Raw genomic sequence first — 7,635 nt, forward strand, 5'->3', positions numbered from 1 at the left:
ACTAAGATTACTTTTTTACTTTTAAAGTTTAGTGTTTTGAAATTGTGCTTACTAAATTAATCCTGGAATTCCAAATTCTAGCATGGATAGCTGCACTCTTGGAACAAGTTACTTAAGAAATAACTTCACCCTTTCCAGTTTATTCTTCTTCTATAAACTCTACCCATCCACATAGTCCCTCATACTACATCCTCCATACCTCATTCCTTGGAAACACATTTAACGTTTCCTATTTCATTTCTTCATCTAACTTTCTTTTAGCCAGCTTTACTAGTAACTCCCAAACCCTACTGTCATTTTCACAATAATCCTTTATAATGTCATAGAGCTGGGAAAGGGTTTTACAGATTTTTTTTATTAGCCCGCTTTTAGAGATGCAAGAACTGAAAGCCAAAAAGACAAAATTCTTTTCCCAAAAATAGGCTGTTAGTTAGGTGTAGAAATAGACCTAAAACTTAGGTGTTCTAAATACAATTTAGTGAATGCTTTTTTCCCTACTTGTGCTGCTTCTGAGCATTACAGTTTATTTGTTACATTGTTTTTTCATCTCTTACCTATTCTTCAGCCCTCTGTAAATTCAATCTGCTTTTGTTCACTCACAATATATGAAATATATTAATCTTTTTGTACTGCCTGACCTAGTTACCTTGGATCTCAGATAGCCATTATCTACCTATGCTAAATGACTGTAAGGCTCCTTAAAAATATAGCCTGATGTCTTCAGTTACTGGGTTTGTGGTTACAGTGCACTCAGTCAAAGACATTAGTCTGATACTAACATAAATTCAAAACAAATTGGTGTATCTTTTCTCAACTTCAAAAATATCTTGAACGAAACCTATATTATTGTGACATTCCCCTGCAGGTTTAGAGACCACAACATTAATGACATAAAATAAAGAAGAAGGCCTCTTTGGCCCCTTCATTTTATCGGTTGCTAGCAGTATTTTGACAAACATTTTGTCATTATTGCTTAACGGAGGAATTGGTCCTTGTTTTTTTTAATATATATTCATCAAAATTATTACCTTCCCTGAGTAATAAAATCAATAAAGTCTCTTCTTGTGTGAAGCGTCTAGCCAACCTTCTCTCAACGAATAATTAAACATTTGAATCAATTCCAGTACTAGCCTATCATTCACAGGTTTATGAAACTTTGCCGCCTGACCATCTTTGCCTGGAATTCTGTTATTATTTAAAAGAGAAATAGCTTCTAATATAAGTTCTTGTGAAATTGAAACTATCAACTCTATTTCATCTAAAGAGCGGATCTAGGCAAGACTGATATTGCCCAGGGAAGAGAAACTGGTTCAGGCAAATCAAGACCGGCTTGAACGATAACTGAAACCTCAAACTGAACCAAGATTGAACCCATTTTTTAAAAACTCAGACAGTAAGAGAGCTTTCTGAAAAACAATGACAGGGAAATCTATTTAAGCTGAGATTCTGTATAAAGCAAAGAAGACATAAGTTAGGATATGTGCATATGTCATGGCAATACTAACAAATACCAAGGCACTTAGACTTCTATTGGCATCTGGGAAAAGGTTGAATTAGAAGAAAATAATGTTCCAAAACAATTTCTAATTTTAACTACTGTTTATGACACTTTCTATCTGAAAACTTTAATGTGTTAATTCATGTACACAATTGAATTTTGGGGAACTCAGTCTTTTCCATCTCAAAATTTCCCCAATACTCTTTTTTTTTTTTTTTTTTTTTTTATTTATTTATTTATTTATTTATTTATTTATTTATTTGTTTATTTTTTTTCTCCCCAAATGCCCAATACTCTTAAGGACTAAAACTTGGACCTGATTACATGGGTAGCTGTGTCTTCTCTTTATTCTCTACTCCTGCAAAACTGGCCTTTATTCAGTAACTCAATGAGCCAAGCTGTCACCTCCCTGCAACCCAATTACAGAATCTTTTCATGGGTTTTCACCTCTTCTTCATCCTTTGTCCCCACAGACCTGAAAGATAATGTTATCTTTTATGTCTTAGCTCAATGGTGGCTTTTTTTATGGCCCACTCCATCCCTAGACCAGTTATTTATTCTCATGGCAATCTGCAATTTTCATTCATTTCCCTTACCACAATTCATAATTAATTATATGCTTGTGTAATTATTTTATTAATGTCTTCCCCTCACTGTCATTTGGTGGGCTGTAAACTTAATGGGGATGATGCTGTATCTGTTATGCTCGATATTATTGCACAAAAATGATAGGTATTAAATATATATATAGAACAGAAACTATGTATTGCTTATACTTTGCATTAAAACAGCTAGAGAAGGAAGAAGGAAATGTGATGATTGGTTAAAAATAGGATTTCAGAAATTGAAATATTCCTTGTAAACATGAGCCAACATAAATCTCCTTGACACTCATCTCCATTTCCATCGACAACACTGACTGTACTTAAATCAGTCCTGCCGTCTTCCCCAAATTATGCCAACTATGGTCAAGAATCTAGTCCAGATAGCTAGAAGTGCTACCCTCCGATTTTATTCAAAAGTTACTTATTTCACATTCCAAAGAAAGATCATTTTTTATATCCTTTATTTTGGAAGGCGAGGGAGTTTATCATAGACATTAGAAATGGCGTGAGGTAATGTACAAATAGAAAAAAGAAATTATTATTTAACTATTAGCTAGGATATTTAGAATGTCTTTTCCGTAAAATCTAACAGTTAAAATAAATTTTGGAATTAATATATTCCATCTAACCACTTCTCACATCTTCATGAAATGACAAGATAACATGGACAATATGGTGTGCTGGAAAGAACACTAGACATGTTCTTTCAAAAGAAACTCATGGATGCCACAAAATGGTGGCTCATGCCTGTAATTCCTGCACTTTGGAAGGCCAAGGTGGGAGGATGGCTTGAGGCCAGGAGTTCTAGATTAGCCTTGGCAGCATAATGAGACTCTGCCTCTATGCAAATTAAAATTAAAAAGCCAGGACCAGGTTCAGTGGCTCACACCTGAATCCCAGCACTTTGGCAGGCTGAGGCAGGTGCATCACTTGAACTCAGGAGTCTGAGAATAGCACCTGGGCAACATGGCAAAAACTGTACCTAAAAAATATACAAACATTAGCCAGGCATGGTGGTGTGCACAGTAGTTCCAGCTACTTGAGAGACTGAGGTGGGAGGATCGCTTGAGTGCAGGCGAGAGGTAGAGGTTGCAGTAAACCATGATGGTACCACTGCACTCCCACTTGGGTGATAGAGCAAGACCCTGTCTCAAAATTAAAATAAATAAATAAATAGTCAGGTATGGTGGTGTGCACCTGTAGTTCTAGCTACTGGGTACTCAGTAGGCTGAGGCAGGAGGATTGCTTGGGCCCAAGAGTTTGAGATTACAATAAGCTATGGTTGCAACACTGTTCAGCAGCCTGGGCAACAGAGTAAGACCCTGTCTCTTAAAATAAATAAATAAACGAATAAATAAGAACTCATCGGACACTTGCTAAAAGTCAGGCATTGAATTTAGCTCTATAGACATAATAAGAAAAAAAAGTCAAACTGAACAATTAGGAGACCTATGTTCTTAATTACAAATCAATTCATTTGTTTCTCAAAGGTTCAGATTCTTTATTTGTAGAAAAGTAAATGAATTACTGTAGATGGTTTCTAAGATTACTCCTGACCTTAGGATACTGCATATCCTCAACTTTCCATCTATTATTTCCTCACTCATTAATTCGGCAAACATTAATTAAGTTTCTGCTACAAATGTTTTAGATGCAGTTTTGAGCACTGGAAGTAAATCAATAGAAAAAATGTAATTCTTGCCCTCATGGAATTACGTTTTCTTGGGGAGGCACACAATAAAGAGAACAAATGCAAATATATAATATGTTAGAAGGTAATAGATCCAATAAAAAATAGATTAGAGAAGAAGAGTAAGGGACCTCAGGGAGCAAGGAATACAATTTAAAATATAGTGGTGAAGATAGGCACCAAAAAGACAGTGAGACTTAGGCAAATACATCAAGGAAGTAAATGTTACATATGTGGAGAAGAGTACTTCAGGCAAAGACAGCAGGTTCAAAGATCAAGATACACATGTGCCTTAATGTTTAATGAACAAGGAAAGCAATGAATCTAGCACTGAGGAGAGTAAGCTTAGATCAGAGAGGTATGAACCCGCAGTCAAGTGGGGCTGTAGAAGCCATTGCACTCTCCGTGATATAGGGACCTAATTGTTGGGAGAACTAAAACAGACTATTGGCATTATTTTAATTGCATTTTAACATAATGAATCTGAATTCTTTGTTTACAAATGATGTGGAGAGAGTGGTAAGGATGAAAGTGGGGAGAGCGGTTAGGAGGTTATTATTTATAGTCCAGATGAAAGATGGTGATGACTTGCATCATGGCAGTAGCAGTGGAGCTGGTGACAAATGATGTAGCTCTTGATATACTTAGAATGTAAGACAAACAGAATGAGCTAAAATATTGGAAATGGGGTTTTAAACAAATATAGAAGTCAAAAACAGCTCTAATACTTTTGGTCTGAGAAAGTAGAGATAGAGTTATCATTAATTGATATAAGAAAATTTCTGAATAGAGTAGATTTGGAAGTAGAGAAAGAGCAGAATAAGAATTCAATTTCATGCAATCAAAACCACGATGAGATACCATCTCACACCAGTTAGAATGGTGATCATTAAAAAGTCAGGAAACAACATATGCTGGAGAGGATGTGGAGAAACAGGAATGCTTTTACACTGTTGGTGGGAGTGTAAATTAGTTCAACCATTGTGGAAGACAGTGTGGCGATTCCTCAAGGATCTAGAACTAGAAATATCATTTGACCCAGCAATCCCTTTACTAAGTATATACCCAAAGGATTATAAATCATTCTACTGTAAAGACACATGCACACGTATGCTTATTGCAGCACTATTTACAATAGCAAAGGTTTGGAACCAATCCAAATTCCCATCAATGATAGATTGGTTAAAGTAAATGTGGCACATATACACCATGGAATACTATGCAGCCATAAAAAAGAATGAGTTCATGTCCTTTGCAGGGACATGGATGAAGCAGGAAACCATCATTCTCAGCAAACTAACACAGGAACAGAAAACCAAACACTGCATGTTCTCACTCATAAGTGGGAGTCAACAGTGAGAACACATGTACACAAGGAGAGGAACATCACACACCTGGGCATGTCAGGGGGTGGGGAGCAAGGAGGAGGGAGAGCATTAGGACAAATACCTGTTGCATCCAGGGCTTAAAACCTAGATGATGAGTTGATAGGTGCTGCAAACCACCATGGCACATGTATGCTTATGTAACAAACCTGCATATTCTCCACATGTATCCCAGAACTTAAAGTATAATTTTAAAAAAAGAATTCAATTTCAGACTTTTACTGTTTGTGGTGACTATTGGAAAGTTAAGGGGAAATGTTGAATAGGCACTAGTATATATTAATTTGATATTAGAAGAAAATGTGAAACTTTGCGAGTCACAGAATGTAGATGATATTTAAAATCATGGGGTAATATTATCACAGGAGTTAGGCATCAAGAAGAGAAATTCAGTCTTAAGCTTGGAAGTATATTGATGTTCAATAGTCAGTGAGATGAAGAGGAGTTAGCAAAGGAGGCTGAGAAGGAATAGTCAGTGAATGTGGAAGAAACCAGGAGAGTACGATGTTCCACAAGAGAAGTGAAGAGAATGGATCAAGGAGGGAGGAGTGCTCACCTGTATAAAACCTTGCAGATATTTCAAGCATGGCAGAGTAACCAGTTTTGCTCAAGTTTCAGTCACTTGACTTATCAATGTGAAGATCAGAGTGACATTAAAAGACCAGTTAAAAGGGAATGGTAAAAATGAAAGTCAGTTATTCTTTATGGACTTCTGTTCTTGGAATAGATTTTCACAGACTTCAGAGTTGCATCCAAGCATTGCTTAATGTGACTTAAAGTATGTGAGTAAATGAGTAATAATATTCAATGGCTCAAAGGTCACAGTCTCAGCTCAGTGATTAAGGACTCACATTAGGAGTTATGAGTGACTGGCCCTTCCAAGAATACAATGAGCCCAATCTCCATAATGTGATATCATCCAATCTTCAAGGGTCTGTTGTCCGCAAGGTACACTGAGAAATACTTTATAAAATTGTATGTCTGTCTCTTTTGATCTATATTTCCTAAGATTAATTTGCCCTCAAAGATGTACCTGGTTTCTCTTAACAATGCACAGGATACTTTCCTCCTAAAATTTATGAGGCAATTTTTACTTTCACCTACAACACATCTTAGATGGTTTTCATGGCATTAACTTAAAAGTTGGTTTCAGATAGTTTGAATAAAGTTCTGGTAACAATAGAGCCTTTTGTAAATTAGACATACTTTTTCCTATTATCTTTGATAAATGTCTCTTTATTCTTAAAATTGTTCCCTGTTCTTGGAGTATCCTCTCTCTGTCTACAAAGACTACTTTGATTCTTTAATATCTTTCCAGTGACACTTGTCCTTTCCCAAATATTACCTCGTGTGCCTAGGTATGTTTTATTCATTTTGCTACTCATATACATTTCTCTTACCTCCCTGACTCTTCTAACTTCATTCATATTTCAGCAGACTTTTTGTCTTCTTCATTAGACTGCGTGCTTTCTGGAGGCTGACAGATTCCTCTTCAAATTTATAATATTCAGTACAATATCAGTTGTATATCATTTTTGTTTTAGAAATTGATACCTTCCTAGTATAATACTGCCTTCAATCACATATGCATACTAGGTCTCCTTATCATAAGCTTCTTGTTTAAAATCTTGAGTCAGTCTCCTTTTTTTATACTGTCATCAATTAATAATTATCTTTTACATTGGTATGAGAATGCCTCAAAGGCTACTGGCATGAAATTGAAGAGAAGTCCTCATCATCTCTTTTTTTTACTCTTGACCACACCATTCATATTGTATTTGAAAGAGCCTCTTTTCATCAAAGTGCCAATGCTTTAATTTGCAATCCTGAGATTAATTGCTTTCATACTGAATTTTCTTCATCTCATCTTGTTTAGTGATTGGATTATTGATCTATATAAACTTTGTCTCTCTCACCTGTAAGTACAAGGTCCAATTTTCTATCTCCCCTTTAGCAACCATCATGGAGCCTTGCTCATATCAGGTGCTTAAATGTTTATAAAATAAGTTAACAGCAAGCAAATAGTATGACACCTAATTCACAAACCATTCTAAGCAAAGTTCATGTATTTTGCCTGTTGGATGTTTATTTCAAAGCTTGCTTAAATGACTTGTGTGATGTCTGGTCCCTGATTCTCATTACAAGAGAATTGTCAAACTATATTAAATTGCTGAGGAATTTTGATAGAATCTGTAAAGTGTACTGATTTAAAGATAGAACTGAAAATTATAAATTATATAAATACCATATTTATCAATTCTATTTTTAAAAATCTTAGTATGTGTTTTATAAGACAAGCAATTTCTAATTTCTCAAGAACACAGACAATGGCATATTGTCTGTGTGGTGCATATCCAACATAAAGACTAAGAATTGAAGCCAAATGCTTGATAAAGAGACCAGTTTGGAAGAGCTTAAGATTAGAAAACTATACATACTCAGTGGTGTCAGCAGACA

The sequence above is a fragment of the Pongo pygmaeus genome, chromosome 13, assembly GCF_028885625.2.
Source record: "Pongo pygmaeus isolate AG05252 chromosome 13, NHGRI_mPonPyg2-v2.0_pri, whole genome shotgun sequence".
Classification (NCBI taxonomy): Eukaryota; Metazoa; Chordata; class Mammalia; order Primates; family Hominidae; genus Pongo; species Pongo pygmaeus.